At 46.2% G+C, this 25000-nt stretch overlaps 1 protein-coding gene across 21 annotated transcripts in view; it reads left to right on the forward strand.

The window, feature by feature from the left end:
• Window positions 1–25000, forward strand: part of LOC123514343 — a 567471-nt gene that overhangs the window by 272685 nt on the left and 269786 nt on the right. Inside the window, exon 1 of one of the 21 annotated variants that reach the window (XM_045272205.1) lies at window positions 12936–13454. The exons of 19 other annotated variants lie outside the window; for them this stretch is intronic. The gene's annotated coding sequence lies outside the window, so the exon portion shown is untranslated. Of the gene's footprint in view, window positions 1–12935; window positions 13455–25000 lie in introns of those variants that run through there. One more of the 21 variants, XM_045272206.1, reaches the window with a different exon arrangement.

Genomic DNA, 25000 nt, shown 5'->3' on the forward strand with positions numbered 1-25000 from the left:
TTGTAGCGCTCACGTTGTGTGTGTGTGTGTGTGTGTGTGTGTGTGTGTGTGTTGTTATTCTTTGTATGTCTTGAGTGTGTTTCTCTATTATGTTCTTCTGTGTATCTCGTGTTTTTGTTTTTTCTATTATATCTACTAACGTGTCCTTTATATATACTCCTCGTGATTCTCCTTGTTGTGTTTTAGTTGAGATGTCTGTTTTGCCTTGACATGCTGGTAGAGGACACAGTGAGTGGTAGGCGACGGCGAGGTGTCTTGCTGTGGCTATAAACCTTGATGTAAAGATTGTAGGGAGTGTGAGGCTCTGTATCGTGTCTCTCATGCCTCAGCAGCGCCCGTGTGTCGGCACCTGGCGGGTCTCGTGCACGGGACGGACATAAATTTGTTGCTATGACGTAATTAACTGGCAGGAAAAAATAATGATAACAGGCATGTAAGAATAATAGCTAGGTGGTGTGTGTGTGTGTGTGTGTGTGTGTGTGTGTGTGTGTGTGTGTGTGTGTGTGTGTGTGTGTGTGTGTGTGTGTGTGTGTGCCAGGCTTGGTTTGAACAGGCAAGCGCCACTATATAACTTATCAGGCGGCACCATCAGTTCCTATTCCGTGCCGGTGGGTCGCGTACCTAGCCAGGCAGGACACACATTTAGCCTGAAGTGTAATTGGGAATAATAGTGTTAACATCAGCTGGAGGGTGTGGAGAGGGGAGCGTGTTTGGGGTCAGGGGTGCTCCTTGGTAACCTGGATCCACTTCTCTTTGGCTTGTCTCATTATGTTCCTGTCCCTGATGTTCTATATCCTCTACCCCTTTATCTGCCTCACTCTCACTTTACCCGACTGCCATTTTTGTGTACTCTCCAATCTCCCCATCTTTCGGTCTCTCCTTTCTTAACTCTAGACCTTCAAGATCATTCATCCCACTGCTCTCTCTCTCTCTCTCTCTCTCTCTCTCTCTCTCTCTCTCTCTCTCTCTCTCTCGCTCTCGCTCTCGCTCCCTCTCCCTCCCCCTCTCTCTCTCTCTCTACTCCTGATTGCTCTATTTGATTTACGTATTGATTGCCAGCGGGCGTCAGTTCACCTTCACTTGGGGCTTAATGGCGCTCACAACTCGGCAAAAAAATGTACATATCCTGGTAGCTGCTCACCTCATACGGCACCTGACTAGGGGCAAGGAAGGCGATCCACCCAAGGGAGCCTGCTTGTCTCGGTTTCAGCTCAGTAGGGGCGGTAAATCGAGATGTAGATGTAGGTGAGGTTGAAAGGAGCAGGAGTAGGAGGAAGGGAAAGAAGAGGAGGAGGAGGAGGAGGAGGAGGAGGAGGAGGAGGAGGAGGAGGAGGAGGGTCAATACATGGACACGGTCACGTCCCGGCACAACAACATAACCGGATAATCCCAGATCACTCCCTGTCCACTGAGCCCGACGCGTCCATGGCAGAATTGGGGTTTGGGCGGCGGTGGACGGGCTGGCTGGCATTGTGTGGGTGGTGTAGGTGAGAGTCAGCGATCTGTCATGGCTTAAAACTTTCTATTCGACTTCTTTTTCGAGTTTTTTTTAGTCGCCTGCGTTTTATGAATCACGGGTATTTATTTATATATTCATTTATTTGACAAATTACTTATTTACTCATTAATTTATTTTTTATACGAAGAGAAGACAAGCAGAAAATAAAAAATGAGCAAGGAAAAGCTGGATGGCAGGCCGACTGTAGTGCTTTCCTCGGCTTGTTTCTTGAAGGTCGCGAGTTTGATGATTGCAGAGTAGTTTCTTGGTAGCAGAGGCAGCGCTTCGTCTTGTAGCAGCAGCCGAACCCAGATAACTTTCGTAGTGCTTGAACTCAATCTGTATCCAATTTTTCGACGCGAGACTACTGGTCAAGAGGAATGAGAGGTTGAAAGAAGCCAGGATCTGGATGACAGATAGAGGAGCCGATTGCTTTTTCTCTAGTTGTAGCCAGCTCACTCACTCACTCACTCACTCACTCACTCACTCACTCACTCACTCACTCACTCACTCACTCACTCACTCACTCACTCACTCACTCACTCACTCACTCACTCACTCACTCACTCACACACACACACACACACACACACACACACACACACACACACACACACACACACACACACACACACACACACACACACACACACACACACACACACACACACACACACACACACACACACACACACACACACACACACACACACACACACACACACACAGAGTTAACTCCAAGAAGGAATATTTTGTATCTTTTCTCCAGGTTAACATCATGACATCTCTCAAGAAATTGGAAAAGTCAAGAGATTTGTCTTTTGTTTTGAAGGGTGAAGTCTGGAGCTGCCAAGGATATTCATGCATGTAAGAGAAGGGCGTTATTATAGACAAATTGCATGACAAACAAACTGAAATCCTCGCAGGCGATTCATGAAAGAAAGGCAAGCCCGAGAAGAAAGCTAGTGGGCGGGTAGGTAGAGACTAGGCGTGGGTATAAGGGAGGACGGGAAGGGGAAAGGAAGAAAGTATGGGAGGCTGAATGGAAATAATGTAACGAGCAAGACATATTTTTAGCTCCAGTGAATCAAATCTTGCCGTGTCTCGAGTGAACGGAATGGAGAGAGAGAGAGAGAGAGAGAGAGAGAGAGAGAGAGAGAGAGAGAGAGAGAGAGAGAGAGAGAGAGAGAGATGGAGGCCTTACCTTCCGCTCTCTGGCAGGCCTCTCGAGCGCTTCTCAAATAAAAGATTACGCCAACCAGTTTCCTTTTCACATGATAGCTGGGTCCCATATCCTCGCCTTCCATATACTTCCCAGTCCTGCGCCTCTCTACCGTATCCCTTGCTCCTGCCCACCCACGCCTATCTGGACCATTCCTGTGTCGATCCACCACCTCACCAAAGTGCCATAGTGTGTAGTTGAAACGCATTTTTGTGGCTATCATCACCACTATTACTCACTCCTCCAGCCCCTCTCTCCTCCTGTTTCTCTTTCTCTTCTTCCTTATCCTCTTCGTCTTTCTTTTCCTCTTCCTCTTACTAGTATTAGTGACATATATTGGTGCAGATAAAGACCATGGAAAAAAAAATGAACGTTAAAACATCATGCGAGACACAAACAGGTTTATGCTCATACGTGTTGACAGAAGGTATCTATTCCTGTACAGCCGCCGAGTTTTGGAGAAATATATATTCATGTTTGTGTGAGTGCGGAGAAGGAGGAGGAAGATGATGGGATAGAAAAGGAAGTAGTGGGAGGAGAATATAGAAAAGAATGAGGGGGGAAAATAAGAGTAGAAAAAAAGAAGAAGAAGAGTTCGAAGAGGAAGAATAAGAAAAGAAGACGAAGAGGGAGAGAGAGAGAGAGAGAGAGAGAGAGAGAGAGAGAGAGAGAGAGAGAGAGAGAGAGAGAGAGAGAGAGAGAGAGAGATTATGCTTTATATATATGACTTACGGCTTTCTCTGGAAACAAAATGCTATGAATACCAGAGGACGGTGATGATTTTATTGTTGTTTTTCTGAAGCTTCAGTGTGCTTTCGTCCTTTCCCATTTCGCCCAATCGTTTAAAGCTCAACCATCTTTTGGAGAATTGTGGAAAAAAATAACGTATGGAGCTAGTAACATTTAGTACTTATCTCGCTCGACACAGATACCAGTGAACTAAACAATAACAGTGGCAAGAATACATTTGTTCTCCTATAAGTACACATGTTTTGCTCACTCCTGGGAATACGTAAAGAGATGGGGAAAAGAAGAGAGAGAGAGATAGGGGAAAGTAGAATAGGAGTGTAAATGGTGGGAAGAGGGAGAGAACAAGAGAACAGAGGAAGGAAGGAAGGAGGAGGGAGGGAGACAAGTGAGAGAGCTATTTAAAATTGTAGGGAAGGGGAGGGAAGGAAAGACAGTCGGGGAGGGAGAGGTGTTGAATGAGAGGTAAGTTAGTGGGGAAAGATATAGAGGGAAGAACAATGAAAGTGAGGGTGACGAATAAAAAAAGCTAGAAAATTAAGTTGGCAGAGGGAGAGAGAGAGAGAGAGAGAGAGAGAGAGAGAGAGAGAGAGAGAGAGAGAGAGAGAGAGAGAGAGAGAGAGAGAGAGAGAGAGAGAGAGAGAGAGAGAGAGAGAGAGAGAGAGAGAGAGGAGAAGAAAAGCAAGACGACAAAAATACATGGAAAAGAGCTAAAAATCAAGGAGAAGAGTGCGGTGGAGTAATAAGATGGAGGGTGGAGCGTTTATGGAGAGAGGTGAAGACACTTGAGAGCGAGGAAGGATAGGGAAGCCAATCTTTCTCTCAGACACACGGGCACCTGTTGCGGCGGAGATCCAGTCAGGGTAAAAGAGACAAACAAACAGCTCTCTGCACCGAAGCTCCTCGGTGTGGTGCGGCGGCAGTTCCTCACGCCCCTTCCGGAGGTGACAAGCTCTGCAGGGAAGATTTCTTGCTGGTCCTGGAGTGTTATTGCTTTGTTAATTCCTTTGTCACTCGCTTCTCGTGTGCCGATGGTAGTAGTTATGAGATGTGCTAGTAATGATGACGAGAGGAGAGTGTGAGATGGTGAGTGTGGCTTTTGGAAGGACGCGGGAGCATGTATAGTATTATAATAAAAAATGAAACGGGTGGTAAAGGCGACAGTAGGATGTGTGTTGCAGAGAGAGCTCTTAATGGCACGGGAGAAGATGGTGTGCATTGATTGTATTGAAACAAAATGCAGGAAAGGACAGACAGTGGTATGTTAGGAAGTTGTCAGTGAATTAGGTGTAAAAAAGGATCATTGATGCGGGAATTAACCATTAATCACGTAGCCATAATTCAATTATAGGGATGAATATCAGTCAGGACGCGGCGGATGTGATGGAAAGGTGCTGATGTTTGGGTGGGTGAGACTTGCGTACTTCCCAGCTTGACCACTTCTTCTATGGTTAGTTTTGGTGTTACATTATTACACCCTGTACTTGTTTTGTTTCGTATACTAAGGCGACGTAATTTCATTGAGTTGAATTGAATTAAAGACAACATGCTGCACATTTGGCCGCAAGAGAATTACGCCCACATCGTGGACCGCTAACGTTTACACATAAAAGACTCCATTGCCTTAATTCCGCGCAGGCAATTGCTGAAGGCTTTGTTGTTACAAAACGAGGTTTAAGGTGTTTGCAACGACTTTCTCAGCTGTCTCCAGGCCTCAGACCGAACTATCTTAGCCTTTATCTATCAGTCGCTTGTACCAGACGAGACGCAAGGCCTTTGAATATTAACCGAGTGGTGGTTCTACACCTGAATGCCCAATATTACTTTGACACCTTAAAGGGCGAGTGTGAGACCTCATCTGTGTCAGGATGACGGGAGCCTCGCCTTGGCCTTCTCCGTGTAGTGTCTCCCCGTACCTCAACTTGTTCTTGATATCTCCCAAATTACCCAGCAAAGTCACAACTGGCCATATTTCATTTACCCTTCAAGCTGCACCACTTCCTTACTAGCTCCACCACCCCTTACCTGGCAATACTGCATCCTTTCCTGCCCCACTATTGCATCTTTCGGCGTTCCGCTTCCTTTCTACTGTCACTATCGTCTCTAACCACACCACATCTTTTCTGGGTTCACCGTTATCCACGTATCACCATCACATCTCTGTCACTATTGAAAAATATGACCCCATAAGTAACAGTAGCGTCCTTGGCCCAACTAAAGTCTTTTATGTTACATTACCGCTTTTTGGTCACATCTAATCTTAACTCAATCATTATCTTTCTGTCTCTGTATATCCTGGTCAGCTGCCGTCAACTAGTCCTGAGAAGTGGCATAGAGAATGCTTCCTCTATTTCTATGCATTGTTTTCTTAGGCAGAAATCGGAGCTAACTTTAACTCTTAAATCTTTCCTGTACTCTGAACCTACCAGAGCTTGCTGGCAGTGAATAGTTTGTTATTGTTGCCTCTACAGCCACATCCACAACTCGAAGGTTACAGGTGTCGTTATAGTAATGGTGCGTGGGGTGGTAAAAACGTTATTCTCAACATTGAAGTCTGAGTGGTGCTGTAATGGCTCTCACCAGTCATCGATCCCACTAATCCGACTTCGCCGTAGTGAAAAAAAAGTGGAGTATTTTAAGACGAAGTGCTTGAAAGGCTTTGTGAAGTTGATCCATCAGCGTGGCGGTGGAAGGTGGAGGGAGGCAAGTTCGCTTCCAATAGTCTGGGTGGGGCCAGCTGAGCCGCGCTGCCTAGCTGGCTTCCTTCTCCGCCTCCTGCACACAGTCTAGGGAGCTGCCCGGCCATGTTTCATTTACCGTCCTCCCCTCCTGAACACCTGCCACTATTTATTTTACTTGACATTAATTGCCACTACTTAGGTGAGCCTGACATATGAAGACTGGGTGGGGGAGATTAGTGCTCATAAAGAATGGGGAGACACTGTTAATATTTCACTGTTACATACATTAATTACTTTTGAACATGTATGCACTACGTACCTGCACATGAAGCAGAACAGATCTAAGCCTCGGTGTACCTGGCTCGCCCAGCCTTCATGTTGCACAACCTCGCTTGTAATTAATATTTCACTGACAGGTAATTTTACGGTGCATCAGACAGCGGCTTTTGTATGGCTCGGCTGTTTGCAACGCTCTTCTCTCTCTCTCTCTCTCTCTCTCTCTCTCTCTCTCTCTCTCTCTCTCTCTCTCTCTCTCTCTCTCTCTCTCTCTCTCTCTCTCTCTCTCTCTCTCTCTCTCTTCATATCTTTTTTAAGCTTTTGTGTTTTTGTGTATGTGCAGTTACATGAAGTTAATGTTTGCAGTTGTTGGCAGCGTTAAGTTAGTTGTGCATGGTGTTTATGTGCTGGAAGGAAGGTTTAGCGATTACACACTGCATTGGTGGAGTTAGCCAATTGTGTGAGGAGAGATCATAATGAGTTTTAATGGGAATGTTGTAATATGTTGATGAAATTAACCCAGATGTGACACACTAATTAACTGGATTCAAGTTAATTTCATTGTACTCTGTTTGTTACTCTTGTGAATAATTATGAATATGCTAAGTTTTGACTATCATAATGATATGCTTAACTAATTTGAATAATTTATTATTTTTATGGAGTCTTTGTATCTTTCTCGCGTCTTGAGGATAAAGTTGGTATGACTAAGTTTGAGGAGAGGAAAGTATTTGCTGAGAGTCTCGTCCTTATGTTGATTGTTGCATATGTGTGGCCAGGTGCGTCTAAAGCAAACCCTGACAGCGAGCAGTACCCTGTGATTCAATGTCACTGGTATTGAGTGCTGAGGATTACAAAGGATTTAAAAAACCGACAAATATTTACATTCTAGCAAAGGTGTTTGTTTTCATTGCACTCTCTTACCTGGAGTATTAAAAAAATGGAAAATAAAACTAGAACAAAAAATTATGACGTACTGCTACTACTGTTGTGAGAAGACCACATGTGTAAATAGTTGTTGAGTAGCTGGTGTGTGATAAGTTTCCAGTACTTTGTTGTTGTTTTAGGTAACACGGCTTCACTGTCTTTGGTGGTGACGCCAGCGTGAGGGAAGGAGGATCAGGAAAGCTTTGTCGACATCGTGGTACAGACTTTGACATCTTTCCCATATTAAAACTTCTGAATACTCCCGAGGATGTGAAATGGTTGCGTATTTATTTTGTGTTCCCTGCTGTCAAGGGCAGGCTGCAGGGACACCACAGTTTTTATGGATATTGTGATAAAAATACAAGCCAAACCCAAGGCCACGTTAATACACACCGTATGTCTTACGTACTTTACAGTCTAGAATTATGCACATGATCACATTTAGGTATTAAAAGTATATATCCTGGTGTCGTATTAGTAAATTGTTGATGCAGTGAATGAGCTGCAATAACGATAACATTCATGTTTTCTCTCGGTAAAGCTGTCACGCATCAGCCAAGCGAAACGGTTTTTTATTTAAGTGATAAAAAAAAAAAAAATCGAGAATCACTTATGAATGACAACACATTACATTACCTGCTACTTATTTCATCACTCCGGGACACATGTATCACTGCCAGCTTAACATTCACTTCAGACACACACACACACACACACACACACACACACACACACACACACACACACACACACACACACACACACACACACACACACACACACACACACACAATTTTTGCATATAAACAATGTCACCAGCACCACTGAACAAATAGAAAAAACAACAACTAACCATTCCAGCAATAAAACATCAAAAGAGACAACAAACACCTGTGAAATCATGAAAGACAAGTCAAACAAGCAAACAAACAAAAATATTGCTCGTGAAAAATAACAACAGCAATAAAGATACTGACGCAAGAAATTCAACAACACACACACACACACACACACACACACACACACACACACACACACACACACACACACACACACACACACACACACACACACACACACACACAACATAATTTCAAAGGAATACCAATATATGCAGTGATGTTGGTAGTAGCAATAATAGTAGTAGTAGTAGTAGTATGAGTAGCAGTAGCAGCAGTAGTATTAACAGTAGTAACAGGACGGCAGGAGGCAGTATTGGCAGTAGTTTTCGGATGTTCATTAGCAGCAGCGGGGCATATGGACGGCTTGGGGCGACAGCTGGGCCTGGCAAGAGGGACTTTGAGACAGCCAGATTAATTTAAAAGATGAATTGGGATTTTGTCAATACATAAATATGACAGCGGCTTTGATGAAGGAGCGGAAGGCTACGACCAGGGGAAGAAGGTCATGGTTAAGGGGGAGAGAACTATGACGACGATGTAGAGGAGGAGGTGGAGGAGTAGAAAGAGAAAAGTGAGGGAGAGAGAATGAGAAAAATAAAGAATTGGATTAGAAAAAAAAATGAAGGTAAAAGTGAATGTGTGTGTGTGTGTGTGAGAGAGAGAGAGAGAGAGAGAGAGAGAGAGAGAGAGAGAGAGAGAGAGAGAGAGAGAGAGAGAGAGAGAGAGAGAGAGAGAGAGAGGTATAATTATAAAACTAAATAGTGCGATGAGGAGAAGGAAGTGGAGGACGCGGAAGAGAATGAGGAGGAGGAGGAGAAGAGGAAGGAAGAAGGAGGAGCAGGTTGGGGGAGGTGAAGAAGGAGAAGGAGGCAAGAGTAGTGGAGGAGAAGGAGGAGAAGGAGAAGGAGAAGGAGAGGAGGAGGAGGAGGAGGAATTCTTGCAGCGGGACTTGGGGAGAAAAATGAAAGATGAGAGTGGACTCCTTTACTTCATCCCTCCTTCCCTTCCCTCCCCCTCTCTTTTCCAACCACCTAACAAAAGTGAGCGTCCGCCTTCCGCCAATGACGCTCCAAATGCACGCGTTCACACTGCCGCCGGAATACTATTGTTGTTGTTGTATACATGAATGCACCAAACCTTTTCTTGAGACTCTGCAACATAATACTTACATTTATTCTTTTCTTTCTCTGCAGGTGAGTACAACAACAGGTGTAGCGAGTGTGAGAGGATTGTGCGAGCCCTGCAGGTGTGTGTCTTTGTGTTCGAGGTAAGTCATACACCTATTTCTTTGGTCCCTGCAAGTGGCCGCTCAGCATTCTTTGTGTGGACAGCGCGACACGACGTGTAAGTTAGTGTTGGTCTTGTACCGCTTTAGCTTGGGTTTATTTCCTGGCAATTCTGTTAATCTTGTAGTGTGTGAGTTTTCTCTTGTTCTTCTCGATTTTCTTTTTCAGGTATTTCTGTTTTATATGCATTCTTGTTTCCCAATATCATGCGAGTGTGTTTACGTATTCGGTACCACGTGAAATTATATGATCTTGAGTGAGTCAGTGTTTGTTTCCAATCATGCGGATGTGCGTTTACCTTGTGTGTGTGTGTGTGTGTGTGTGTGTGTGTGTGTGTGTGATCATGGCGTTGGTGTTTATGTCGTTGTTTGTAAAGTGATATGGTGTCTATGTAGAGCAAGATGAATGAACACGGTGCTTTACAATTCTGCCAGGCTGTGTGAGTCTCGTCTTAGCAGACACACGTGCGCTGCCGGGATCGAACAGTCGCCTGCATCGCTGCGGGGAGTTTCCTGGAGTGTTGTTTATCTTCACAACTTCAAACGGAATACTCCCCGTGCTCATGGAGGCCGCTGGTTACAAGGCTTAGCCGCTCACCCACGAGGGCTGAGCTGAATTTTAACTTTCATTCCCCGCCCTTGAAGGATTACGTTGGGCTCCAATGAAGGGTGGATTGTTCATATATAACACTGAATTTTGCAACTTTTTATCAACTGTGAATACATTTTGATCAAGAAATCGGTTGTTAAAGGGAGTTAAGATTCTTTGCCTGAGTAGCGGAGCATGTGGTTTGGTATGAAATATAAATCGTGACTCACGTGACTAACGGTAAAATTAAATTATAGGGACATGATAAAGAAAGCCAGAATGGATCATGGGACGGCCACTCGATTTTTCCTTTGCCGCTATCTTGGGTGACGGAGCGACGGGCGGCCCCACACTGGTCTGGTCCCGCCTTGCGCCTGGATAACGCGGTGGCGGATCAGAGAATTTGGAAAAGTAGGAAGGAGAGGAAGAGAAGAGGCGGAGGTAAGATGATAGGAATATGTGGAGCTGGTATTGATTGAAATTGAGGAAGAAGATAATGTGAAAGAGGGAAGGAGAAGGGAAAATGAGAATCAGGAAAAATACGACTGACATCGACTGAGGCAAAGGAGGAAGACGAGAAGGAGGAGGAGGAGGAGGAGGAGGAGGAGGAGGAGGAAGAGGAGGAGGAGGAGGAGGAGGAGGAGGATACAAAGGAAGATGGGAAAAGAAAAAGAAATGAGTGGAAATAGGGGGAGCAAGAATAGCAATAGGAGGAGAAGGGGGAGAACAAAGACGGTGATCAAAAGACGAATATTTGCTGTGAAATCCAAAATGTCGAAGGAAAGATGAATAGCAAGATGAGGAAGAAGAAGAAGAAGAAGAAGAAGAAGAAGAAGAAGAAGAAGAAGAAGAAGAGAAAATACACAAAGTTTAAGAAATTAAGACAAAAATGGAAAAAAGAGTTGGAGGGTGCCTGGGTGTCATAGTGCCAGCGGGGAAAGAAAGAAAGGAAGGAGGAAGTGAAGGGAGGGAGTGAAGGGAGGGGCAGAGGGAGGGGCAGGCAGGAAGTCTGGTATGCTGGCCCTCCACACAAAACTCGCCAGAACACTTAGTCTCCCGCGCACCGCCTCTTCGTTTCGGAATTTGGTCGGAAGCGAACACTTTATGGGGAAATTTGCTCCCCCGCTCACATTTTTGGGCGAAGATGTCGTCCCGCAGCTGGTTACTTTATGTCCAGCTGAGGCGGACCTCTCCTCGCCACGGGGGACGAGGAAGGGACGGGTGACGGGTGAGAGAGATAGAGAGAGAGAGAGAGAGAGAGAGAGAGAGAGAGAGAGAGAGAGAGAGAGAGAGAGAGAGAGAGAGAGAGAGACGAAACGTAAGATGGCGGATGAGGACATAGAGACAAGTAGTAGAAAAAGAAACTGGTAAGACAGATTAACACGCCGAGATCTTCCATGCATATCTAGGTTAGGAATCGATAGATGGATGAAGAAGATTGTAGAGGCCTTGATATCCGCTCACACAGATGCAAGGGGGAGGCGAGGGTGGCATTAGAGACAGGCTAGTGAAGGGGACCAGTGTGCAGTGGTGAGAGGAAGGCCCAACACTGTAATTCCATGAGGGACGAGCTATAGCAGTCCCACAGATTCAGGGTACAAAAGGGATGTGTGTGGCAGGGGTGATGAGGGGTGGTGTGGCAGGGAGGAAGAAGGATGTGTCACTGGATGATAAGAGATGAAGGCCTTGTGGCAGGAGGTCGCGAGGGACAGAGGCAGATTTTTCAGAGAGAGAGAGAGAGAGAGAGAGAATGCATGTAGTGGTAAATAATGGTAGAACAAAACACTTTGTACACTTCATCATTGCAAGGTGTCATGAAGGAAAACAAGCCTTATGGAGTGGAAAGAGGAGCTGCTTCACCAATAACCCTCGTGAGGATGCTTGCCTCGCCACCCTCTCGCCTCCCATCCTGCCAGCTCCTCATTGCTCGACTTGGGAAGATTACACCCACAAGAGACCATGGCTAGACTTTCTCCTCACTTCCTCCGAACAGGCTATTTATTCCACATGTCACAAATCTTGCCAAATACGTGACACACACACACACACACACACACACACACACACACACACACACACACACACACACACACACACACACACACACACACACACACACACACACACACACACACACACACACACACACACACACACACACACACACACACAGCAGAGTATCCGGCGATGGCTGTCGTTATTCATCTTTCTTATGGACTGGACATGTTGGGGGTGCGGAAAAGAAAGACCAGATTGATGAGAGAGAGAGAGAGAGAGAGAGAGAGAGAGAGAGAGAGAGAGAGAGAGAGATACATTAAAAACATGTATTTTTTGTATTTGTGGCTCAGAGGATTAAGTGTCCCCTCTCTATTTACGTTTTTTTTTAAATTTATTTCTTCATATACTCCCCATCTCTCTCTCTCTCTCTCTCTCTCTCTCTCTCTCTCTCTCTCTCTCTCTCTCTCTCTCTCTCTCTCTCTCTCTCTCTCTCTCTCTTTGTAATCTGTCATTTTCCTCTAATATTCTGTATTGGACTCTATTGTCGTTTGTTGTTTGGCGACTGGCAGCAGGGAGGGAAGAGACAGGGAAGGAGGAGGGTGAGGGAAGAGAAAGGAGGGAGTAGCAGCGAGGAGGTGTGAGGCGCGAGGTGAGGAAGTCGATGAAAAGCGTAGGTGTAGAGAAGGAAAGAAAAGGAAGATAGATGCACATGTGAGAGACAAAAGGAGAAGAGGAAGAAGAGAAGGGAGAGACGAAGCGGAATGTGTGAAAACGAAGAACCGAGAGAGAGAGAGAGAGAGAGAGAGAGAGAGAGAGAGAGAGAGAGAGAGAGAGAGAGAGAGAGAGAGATGCACCTCTCGCAGTCACCCATAAACAAAAGGGGAAATAAATAAGATTAATTAAGACAAATAGCTGCAGGAATACAGCACATAAGCAGTGGAGTGACGGGCGGTAGGAGGTTATGCTGCTGTGGTGGTGCTGTGGTGGTGGTCGTGGTGGCGGTGAGGAGTGAACAGCAGTCAGTGTGGCTTCAGACTCTGACCGGAGCGGTAGTGTCGGCGGCCCGTGCTTACACCTTTCAATACTCGTGCTGTCTCACCTGCTCTCTCACACACTCACTCACTCACTCACACGGACGTTTCCCCAGTGGCGTCTTGTCTCCCACGTCACTACCAGGGAGGACAGATCCCCCTGAGTAGTGGGCGGCCGCGTGGAGACAGGCGGCGGGCTCTGCTTCCTCCACCTGAGTGTAAGTGGTGAGCGGTGGAGTGAGTGGCAGCGAGCAGAGTAATAGTGAGAGGCGCCAAAACACCACCACCTGTTCCACGAGTGAGTGAATTCCTGTGCTGGGGAAAAAAAGAATAAATCATCTCGGGTGCAAACTAATAGTGAAAGGGAGTAAGAGAAGGTGGGGGGAGTGTTGGTGATAATAATGATGATGATGAAGAAGGTGATGATTCATGGAAACAAATGATTATATAAAGTGTTGATCTTCACCTTCACTTTTTTTTTTAATCATAGTGGTGTGATAGAACCTTTCATCGACTTCATGCTACTCCAGAAGTGATCCAGTGACAACCTTGGAAAAATAAAGATATAAAATGAAGTGTCTAACCACAACTCCCACGAACATCCGCCGAGACACTGATGACTGAGTGGCGGGAGATGGAGCCTCTTGAGCTGAGGATTCTACAACGTGGTGGGACGACGTGGGATCGTAAAGGAAGGGGGTCAAGGTCGTGTTGGGAGGGCAAAGGAAGGATAGAAGAAATTGATGGATAGATCGGGAAGGTTATAATAGGGTAAGGAACAATACATGAAGGAATGATGGAGATATTAAAAGGGAAGGGAATGACGGAAAGCGATAAACGAAGAGAAAGAAGGAATGAGAAGGGAACGGGGGAGAAATTATGTTTATTAATGTAAATTTTACCATTTGGAAGGTTTTGCATGAGAGAGAGAGAGAGAGAGAGAGAGAGAGAGAGAGAGAGAGAGAGAGAGAGAGAGAGAGAGAGAGAGAGAGTTAATCTACAAGCACATACATGGCCACACCGACCAACCCTTTTTCCTGGCTAATTATTATAGATAGCAGTAATATCCACCTTTTATTCATTCCTCCAGCTGTCTGCCATTCCTCACCCTCCTCTCATTCACTCACTTTTTGCTCCCACTCTTCCCGTCTTTGCATTTCCCCTCTAGTACATTTACGTTGCATTCCGTCTCATATCTTCCCCTCTTCATCTGATTGCTTTCTTTCCCTTTCGGTAATGTACTTTTCCCCTCGTGTCCTTTCCCCTCTTCCCTATTCAGTTCTTCTTTCCCTTTTTTGAACTGTAATCTACCTCATCTCCGCCGTTTTATTTTGCTTCTGCTTGTTCATTTTCTATTTTCTTTTCCTTTTTCATTTGCTTCTCCTCCTTTTCCTTCTTCTTCTCCTTCTTCTCCTCCTGCTCCTCTTCATCCTCCTCCTCCTCCTCCTCCTCCTCCTCCTCCTCCTCCTCCTCCTCCTCCTCCTCCTCCTCCTGTAATAAGAAAAAACAATAGTTAATCATTCATAACAATTCATACTCCAAGAGACTGAAGAGTTTTGTGAGAAAACTGAGGAAGGAAAGAAGGAAGGAAGGAAGGAAGGAAATATCTGATGCGGGGAATGATGGAGGAAGGAAAGAGAGAGGAGGAGAACGAGAAAATGTTAAGGAAGCAGATGGAATATTGGGGATTGAGGAAAGAATGGGGAGGTGGCGTGACTGGCGATGGCGCTGTGCTGAAGGTAAGAAATGAAAAGGAAAAAAAAAAGAATAGGTGCATATTATGAAAGTGTAGAAAATAAAAGATCCGGAGCAGCTGCCCACTATGAGTACAGAAACTTGGGTGCGCCGGGCGGTGGTAGAGGCACGTGGGGTTATGGGGGATTAGAAATGGGACAGAAGGTGTGGAGGAGGAGGGCAAGTGGGAGAGGAAGTAGGTGGGGTAAGAATTCAGGAGTAGCCAGGCCAGAGGGCGTTAGAAATAGGGAATGCACGGTGAGGTTGGCCGTGGTGGGGCTGGGCAATTTGGCAGTACAGGCCACGTATGGTGCTGCGCCTCATTACTTCTCCCGTAATTTTCAACTTAAAGTGAACACGAGAACTCGGCTCAGTGTGTGTGTGTGTGTGTGTGTGTGTGTGTGTGTGTGTGTGTGTGTGTGTGTGTGTGTGTGTGTGTGTGTGTGTGTGTGTGTGTGTGTGTGTGTGTGTGTGTGTGTGTGAGAGAGAGAGAGAGAGAGAGAGAGAGAGAGTTTTAAAATTACCTCCCAACTCTAATATAGCAAGTTCTACGCTTCTCGTATGGGCGGCAATTCAAGCAACATTGAGACAGTACTTAAGAAACACTTAGTACACTCCACTCCTCCTTGCCTCTCAGGCCTCTCCCTCATCTCTTGCCTCTGCCAAGACGCGGTAGGAAAGGCAAGGGAAGGAGTTGTACCGCTCCTTCCTGCTTCTTTCATATCCGAATGAAGCGTAACCACCACGATGAACACAGCGGGGCTGGCTCTGCCCTGCCATCATCCTTCTGTCTTTATCGCCAGTCGACACTCACACCAATATTTTTTCCCTAACATTAATGGCTAAATTCCACGCCAGGTCCGCGTTTCTTCCATCGCCAGCACCACACTCCGACTAATTCTTACTCTTTGTATCCCTGCCCACCAAGACCTGAGCCACCACGTCCTACACTTCCCATGCCCTGGTCAGAGTCAACCCTCGCGTGCTCTGTCCACCAAAGTAGTTCCACTCGCTCACTCATCAGCTTGTCGCGAGACCCTGATTATTCAACCTGCCAATCTGTGCCTTGGCCCACGCCAAACTATGTACACTGTCTATATATATATATATATATATATATATATATATATATATATATATATATATATATATATGATATAACTTTATGCGTTGTGGCCCAATTCACCCCGCGTTAGTGTAGGCGTTCCGGGAGTCGAGGATCGCTTCTGGCGGTAACGATAGTCGTGCCTTGCCGTCGCTGCAGGTAAGTAGAGTGTGCATCTTGCTTCACATGGCTCTGATATCCAAAGCAGTAAAATACATTCTCACAGTTCTTGGTTTACTGGGCAACTTGTTTTCGCGAAACTGAAAATAATTTTTTAACGAAAAATTTTGCCACTAAATAAAATGTAAACTCGTGGCCACAGGTTACAAGCCAATTCTACATTTCTTGGGGTGACCTTTACGCTGTATCCTACGCACCAGCTTTCAGCCTTCCCGCCCCGAGGGAGGACAAGTAAGCGGTGTTGACATCTTCCTATAAGTTGATTATTTTCACATCAACAACGCCGTGCGCCGCCCGTTCAGCGCGATGATGCGCCGCCTAACTAGAGAGTGGGAGGAAGATTGGAAGGATAGGAAGGGATCGAGGAAGAGAAAAGTGAGTTGGATAGAGCAGTGTGTAGAGTGCGAGTGAACGTGAATTTTCACAGACCAAACATCGTGCGTTGAGTGTTTAAGATAATGTGCCTGAGAGGCTTTACCTGCGTCCACTCCAGGCTTATCCTCACTCAGCTTGGCCTTCTCTACGCCGCACGGGAAGTTAAAATGAATTCCATAGTACTTTTGATCCACATAATTCCTAGTTTTCTTTTTTCCTAATATTCTTATCAACCGAAGCGAATTATAAAATAGCCCTGGTTTTCCAAATTATGCGAAACTCATTAATTAGGGTCTTTTTCTTTCTCGTCGAAACCCAACAATTTTATGTGAAAATGGCGAAGTATTAATCACATGCAGAAACTAATAGTCGCGGACGATTTACTGGAGGTATTAGTAAGCTGTTTTATGAGGTCACGTATTTCTTTTGGCTGTGTCACGCAACGAACATTAACGTCTTGAAAAACTTTTACCTTAATGTTCTCTCATGAAGCCCTTCACTCCGCTTCCCAGGCTTGCTGCTTCACACCGTGGTCCCCGTTCCAACCCTCGCCACGATGCCATCCGTTGCTTCTGTTCCATTCATGTATTATAAACCTTGTGAGTATAATTAATCCCACAGTAAAGTCTTTCATCCCGCGAATGAGCAATTGCCGACATTACTGTGGGATTCGAAATCATGGCGTGCAGAGCAATGAGAAAAATCTTAATACTAAATACTGTGGTCTTGCCTGAAGACTTTTTGCCTTTATTTCACATGGAACGAGTTCATACAATAGAACTCCTAATGTTATACAGCAATAACACTCTGCTTCTCCTCAGGCAACAAGTGCGATCGTCACAAACTGCAAAACACTGTAAAAATTCCGCGAAATAGGCACTCTTCGCGACACCTTGAGTCAGGAGCGGGCGACCGACAGCTGGTGTCAACACGAGACCTTATTGCCGTGGCTCATGTATAAATCAGTTTTATTGGTGATCAATGAGACCTGCTCGAGAAAGATCTTTGCGAGGCGGAAGAATGCAGTTCACGCCGTCACGTCAGCGGCGATAAGAACCAAAATGCACCGCGCCTGTCTGTCTCTCGCTTACGGTGACGCTGCATGATGTCCTTGACGGATGTGACGGAAAAGGCGATGGCCCAGGCTGGCGGTGGTGGTGGCGGTGGTGGTAGCGATGGTGGTGGTGGTGGTGGTGGTAGTAGTGGATCGCAAGCTGTGCGTCCGTGATGGATGAGGGTTCACGGCAATTAGTAGAACTCGTAATGAAAGTTGAAAGTACACAGGGAAATTAGAGAGAGAGAGAGAGAGAGAGAGAGAGAGAGAGAGAGAGAGAGAGAGAGAGAGAGAACTTGGTCAGCACCCTCGCTCCTTTCGTAGTGGTTCAACTTTTCCTTATTCTGAAAAAAAGTTGAGGTTATGGCGAGCGAGTGGACGGTGAGCCGGGTACGAGAGGACGAGGACGCGTGGTTGGGAGGCGCGGAGGATGTGAAGGACAGGGAACGAAGATGGCGTTGAGGAGAGACGAAGCGTGTGTGTAGAGAGAGTAAGAGTGCGAATGTGTGATCGAAGAGTCTGTGGATAATAAAGAGAGAGAGAGAGAGAGAGAGAGAGAGAGAGAGAGAGAGAGAGAGAGAGAGAGAGAGAGAGAGAGAGAGAGAGAGAGAGAGACGCTACAAATCCGATAAAAAAAAAAGTCTACCACCACCACCACCAATGCTACTACCTTCAAGTCAGCAAAAGCGCTCAGTTGAGGGTCATCCACACCAGTCGATTGAGGAGGAGGAGGAGGAGGAGGAGGAGGAGGAGGAGGAGGAGGAGGAGGAGGAGGAGGCGGCGGAAGAAGAGAATGGGGAGAAAGAAGAAGCAAGGGACAGTCAAAGGAAGTGGTTAGGTAGAATGTTGTAGCGTTTCAGCTTCGGCGTAGGATTTCAATAGGAGGAGGAGGAGGAGGAGGAGGAGGAGGAGGAGGAGGAGGAGGAGGAGGAGGAGAGGAAGAGGTCGGTGCGTAGAAGAGGAGAGGGAGTTTTTAGACATCATTAGTGAGGTAAATGATGAAAATACCTGTGTGGGAGGAGCAGCTCACCTGACGACATTCAATTAGTGTGCCACCTTGAAAGGCTTCTGATGGACAAACTTGCAGTGAGGGTTCTGGCGGGACGAGTGTTGAGAGGATTGACCCCCAGCACGCCCCCTCCACGCCCCCCCTCCACGCCCATGCCCCCCCGCCAAAACCCCAACCCTCGTCTCCCTTACCTTTTTTCCTTTTTTTTTTTTTATCTCCTTTCCTTACTCGACTCACTGCCCTCAGCCTTCCCTCCTTGTCTCTAATACCTATCAGTTGGTGGAAAATCTCTCTCTCTCTCTCTCTCTCTCTCGTTCCGGACGTCATCTTATTCCTCTCTGACGCGTCCCTTCCTCTCCTGCCTTCCTTTCCTCCTCTTCCTTCTCTGGTGCCTTACTCTGACCCGAAGTAGCTAATTAACTTGTGTCTGGGAGTCGGTCTATTTGCAGCTCCGTTTCGACAGACCGACAGAGCACACACACACACACACACACACACACACACACACACACACACACACACACACACACCTCAATGGATGGAAAAGTTTTTATTTTTTTTCTGCCTTCCTTCCTCTCTTTTTTTCCTTCTAAGCCAAGAATTAAATTGATTTCCGACAAACTTTTAAACCTCGGCTTGGTGAAATGGATTGGAATGTCAAGGAAAAAAATTGAGTGAAGAAATAAGTGTGTGTGTGTGTGTGTGTGTGTGTGTGTGTGTGTGTGTGTGTTTAGTGTGTATATAAGGAATGAATGTAACAAATAGAATGCATGGGAGAAAGCACGAACAATGAATGAGAACAAAAGAATATCGCATTACGAGACACACGCCCTAGGTGAGGAGGAGGTGTACTTGAAGTCTTACCTGTGCACCACCACCACCACCACCACCACCACCACCACCACCAGTACTCCTCCCCCTGCCTCCCTCAACACCCTCCCCACCACGCCCTCCACCACATCCCGTCATTCCCTTCACTTCCTTCTTGCAACCCTTTTATCCTTTCCACCACCACCACCACCACCACCACCACCACCACCACCACCACTACTACCATTACATGTATCACCACCACTACTACCACCACTGAAGCAATCACAGGTACTCAGTCTGATTATATGTGTAGCTTGTGTCTTTTTACCCGCTGTGTGTGTGTGTGTGTGTGTGTGTGTGTGTGTGTGTGTGTGTGCAGTTTTGTCGCTTTGCTGTGTGTTCAGTTATGTTTTTCGAGCGCCACGTCAGATTAAGTGGATGGACGCAATGTATACAGACAATTACGCTCTGTCGTTTGCGTCAAGTGAAGGATAAATTTCAGATAAGTATATGATTGCATTACTTTCTGTGTCACACTTTTCGTGCCGGCACAGATATATACGAGGCTGGGTGTTGCTACGCTCGCCGCTCCTCCCTCGCCGCCTCTGCACTGTGCCTCGCCACCACCACCACCACCATCACCACCACCTCGCTGCCTTACATCACCCAGCCGCCTAAGGGACATTACACATTTTAGTCTGCATCGCTTTTATTCATTTATTTTATTAACTTGGAGTCTACTTTACTACAGGCGTATTTGCATTCAGTATCGGATCACACCCTTTACTTTACTATACGAGTCGCTTCATTGCTGTGGAATCTTAACCTTTTCACTCTTATGACTTCTTCTGAATCCTGATAAAGGAAATCGGTCTGATGTATGTTTAGATATGATTTGGAATGGTTATTGTATAAGTAAAAGTGGCTCTTATATACATTCCATACACTTTAACATATTTTTAACTGCTACGATCAGTAAAAAAAACCGTTCAGTTAATCAGTCAGTCAGTCAGTCAATCTTCCGTTCAGCAGCGACCCTTTACCAGTACGCCATTCCCTCATCTTAGCCATCTTTCACCCTTATATCCCTCTCAGTCTCACTTTTTGGTCCCCTAGGCCCTTACTTCCTCCTCCAAACCAGTCCTCTTCTCATAGCCTCTCAAGCTGCGTTTCCCTTCCCATTTAAGCCAGTCCCCGCCCTTCAGCCCCATTCCAGTCCTGTCCCGCTCTTCAGACCTTCCAGTGACCCGCGCCCCTTACCACTTCGGCCCTCCTCACCCTCCATTTAGTCTCGTCCCCCTCCTCCAATGGCCCCGCTCCGCCCGACCTGTTTCATTCAGTGCACAGTTTTAGATTCAGTGTTTGTAAGTCCGAAGATTATTACTGCACCGGAAGGGAATAAACAGTTAGATAGCAGCCCGGGTTATGAGACTGGATAGAGCATATGAAGATCCTCCCCCCCCTCCTCCTCCTCCTCCTCTTCCTCTTCCTCCTCTTCCTCTCCTCCTCCTCCTCCTCCTTCTCCCCTTACTACACCTGCTCCTCCTCTCCTCTCCTTTCCTTTTTGCCTTCCTCCTCTATCCATTTCTTTTCACCTCTCTTCCTCCTTTATTCTCCCTCTCCACTCTCCTCAAGTGTCTTCTAGTCAGGGCCCTTGGAACTTTATTACCCCGCGCGTGTGTGTGTGTGTGTGTGTGTGTGTGTGTGTGTGTGTGTGTGTGTGTGTGTGTGTGTGTGTGTGTGTGTGTGTGTGTGTGTGTGTGTGTGTGTGTGTGTGTGTGTGTGTGTGTGTGTGTGTGTGTGTGTGTGTGTGTGTGTGTGTGTGTGTGTGTGTGTGTGTGTGAGAGAGAGAGAGAGAGAGAGAGAGAGAGAGAGAGAGAGAGAGAGAGAGAGAGAGAGCTGTGGGGCTATGGAAGAGAAAGAGCCTATGGAAAAGAAGATTATTGAAAAGAAAAATGTAGTCAGAAAAAGTGTGAGAGAGAGAGAGAGAGAGAGAGAGAGAGAGAGAGAGAGAGAGAGAGAAGGAAGATGAAGAGAAGGTAGGAGGAGGAGGAGGAGGAGGAGGAGGAGGAGTCTCATCTAGGGCCCAGACGCAGTAATCTCATTCGCGGTGGTGTAATGAAGCTATTTTCCCGTTATTGTCATGTTAAAGAGACTGGCTGCACGCCGACAAGGTGAAGGAGGGGAATGAGAGAGAGAGAGAGAGAGAGAGAGAGAGATGGGAGTGCGCTGCGGAGTAGGGAGTGAAAGGGAACCACGGAATGAGAGGCGGTGTGAGTGGAGTGGGAGAAGTGGGCCGACTTGGAGATGAAAAGGACTCGAGTGATTGAACATTCTTACACTGGAAATGAAGAAGGATCGTGTAGGTGTGTATGTAGAGGGAAAGGGAGTTAGGGTTTAGAGAGGGAGTGTGTCAACGGGGTAAGTGGTTATGATATCTGAAAAAAGAGAGAAAGAGAAGAGTAAGTGTATTTTGAATGACTTCGATGAATGTGCAAAGTAAAAGAGTGTGCTATACAGTGTTCCAGGAGAAAGAAAGGGTGCGAGAGTAAGTGTGTGTGTGTGTGTGTGTGTGTGTGTGTGTGTGTGTGTGTGTGTGTTGTCAAGGTGACACGACCCAAGAGGAGACGGAGAAGGAGCATGAGAAGATGAGGAGGAGGATTAGAGAGGAAGACGAAGGAGGAGGTGGAGGACAACGAGGAAGAGGAGGAGGAGAAGGAGGAGGATAAGGTATGATAGGAGGAAGATTTTAGGAGAACGGAGGGAAGGTAGGAGGGAAGGAAACGCCAGCGGACGCGGAATCTGTAGAGAGAGAGAGAGAGAGAGAGAGAGAGAGAGAGAGAGAGAGAGAGAGAGAGAGAGACATAGGGGGGACAAGGGCTTAGAGATAGGGCCTCAAGTGGGGGGGAGAGTGTAGGTCAAGTCAGGATAAGAGTAAGTGACACAGCAGAATAAAAAAAGGGAGACAGAGATGAAGGAAGAAGCTCCATAGAATCTGTGGTAAAAGTCAATAAAGGTGAGACATCACCACCGTTTGTTGTTGTTATTATTATTGTTGTTGTTGTTATTGTTTGTTGTCGATGGTGGTGGTGGTGGTAGTAGTGGTGGTTCCTGGTACTTTTCCTCTACTATTATTATTATTTTCATTATCATCCTTATAATTATCATCATCATTGCTCTTTTTTAGTCTCCGGTGAAGTAGGTTTGCACATTTAGCGTTGGCAGGTGTTCGTTACGCGGTGAGCGATGACAAAAGTTACCACAGCGGCGAATAAAAGTGTGCCAGATGTGGATGAACTGTGATTAACTCGGCTAGGTATGACTTTGTACGACTCATTTGTGTAGTGGCGTCATCAACAGTAAAATCGTTGTTAATAATGATGGTGGTGGTGGTGATAATAGTCGTAGTAGTAGTAGTAGTAATAATAGTGGTAGTAGTAGTGTTAATAGACCTATATGTATTAGCGTTTGAATACTAATAGTAGCATCTTAATAGTCAGTAACGTTTGTGTTGCTGGAGATGATGATGATGATCGGTAACAGCAGCAGCAGCAGCAGGAGGAGGAGGAGAAGGAGAAGGCAATTGGTAGGTCAGTGGTGTGGTAGTACAGTGGTAGTGTTGGAGGGTGACAGTTGCCGTGATAAATAGCGCTGCCGAATTATAGATGATATGAGACTTGGGATATTGACCGGGGCAGAGCAGTGGTGCTAGTAATACCTGTGGCGGGATTGTGCTGATAGTCGTTGAGAAGGCGAGTAGGTGGTGTTGGTTCTTGTGCCGCGCGTAGGTGGTGTGTATAGTGTATCGAAGTCGTATTAGCGGTTGAGTGTACTAAAGGTCCGTGTGATAGGAAGGTTTTTGTTGATTGTGGTGGCATTGAGGAGGCAGTGGCGTAGACGGGAAGGGAGAAGGGAAGGGTCATTAAAAGGGCTGATTAAGTGAAAAGGGGAGCATGTGAAGGGTTAGATAGAGCATTATACGGAAAGAAAGGGTTGAAAGGAGGAGAAGGGAATGAAGAGAAGTTAAGGAGAGAAGGTCTTTGGTATGATAGAAGGAAGAATAATGGAAGGATAGGAACCAGGAAGGAGAGAGAGAGAGAGAGAGAGAGAGAGAGAGAGAGAGAGAGAGAGAGAGATTGACTGAAGGAGGAAGTAGAAGAAAAAATAGATGAGAGAAGGGAGGAGATGTGGGAGGGAAGAGATGGACTAAGGATAGATGCAGAAGGACTTGAGAAGGAGGAGAGGGGATGGATGGAAAAGGAGGAAAGTTTTTGGAAGGGAATAGCAGGTGGTTGGTCTGCAGGGAGGGAGAAGGAAGGGAATAGATGGTCCACGAGGGAAGGGAATAAATGGTTCACACTCCGGCTACTTTTGCCTCGCTCACCCCACAGTCAGTTCGTTGCCGCAAATATTAGTTTGCCGTAATGATATTCATGAACACGATTTGCCCCGTGTGTGTGTGTGTGTGTGTGTGCGTGTGTAAGCGTGTGCGTGTGCGTGTGTATGTGTGCGCGTACTCTCTGTATAAAAAATATCCAGGTAAATAATTAGTTTCAAACACGTGTGTATATTTTTTCATTCCTCATATATTTTGATTGTTTTAATACCTTTCTGTTCTTCCTTCATTTCTCCTTCGTCCGTGCTTTCCATGTGGCTAAAACAGTATACAGTCTCTTCTTCCACGTCTCGTACTGTTATTCATTTATTTTTTGAGAAGGAAATAGAGGAGCGGCAAGATTAAAGAACAGAGGGAGGCATGAGGGAAAAAAATGTGGGGAGGGAAAAAAAAAAGAGGGAAGGGAGAGAGAGAGAGAGAGGTGGGAGAGTATGATGGACAAGGACGTGGAGGGAGAACCTTAATCTATATTTATCGGTGGAATGAAAGGATGATGGAGCGGAGGAGAGTAATGGGAGGAAGAGAGAGAGAGAGAGAGAGAGAGAGAGAGAGAGAGAGAGAGAGAGAGAGAGAGAGAGAGAGAGAGGATTGGCAATTTTCTCTCCTTTTCCTTCCACCTTTGTGTATTCCTCTTTTTTTTTTTTACCTCAAAGGCAAATATTTTAGATAGTATAAACACACACACACACACACACACACACACACACACACACACACACACACACACACACACACACACACACACACACACTTACTTCTATTAGGGTTAGTCTTTATGTGCGTCAGAGTAACAAAGTGGAGGCGATGATTAAGCAGTGCGAGGTGTAAGAATGGGATCTGTAGCGCTGTGTAGGGATGACTGGAGGGGAGTGGAGTGGATTGGAGTGGCGAGGCTCAAAAGTAGTGGTGCGGGTGGGTGGAGTCGAGTAGTGCTGGCATGGCGGGAGAGTGAGGAGGAGAATGTGGGGGTGGCTGGTGTGGTGGAGCGGGTGGGGGGTGGTGGCAGGTATGTTCTCCTTAATATTAAGTGGCCTGTGTGGTAGAATGGTCGATATTTGCTTGCCGGAGTAGTAGTAGTAGTAGTAGTAGTAGTAGTAGTAGGAGGAGGAGGAGGAGGAGGAGGAGGAGGAGAAGGAGAAGGAGGAGGACGAGAAGCTATATAATAGTGAGACGACGTT

Source organism: Portunus trituberculatus, chromosome 37 (genome assembly GCF_017591435.1).
Source record: "Portunus trituberculatus isolate SZX2019 chromosome 37, ASM1759143v1, whole genome shotgun sequence".
In the NCBI taxonomy this organism is placed as follows: Eukaryota; Metazoa; Arthropoda; class Malacostraca; order Decapoda; family Portunidae; genus Portunus; species Portunus trituberculatus.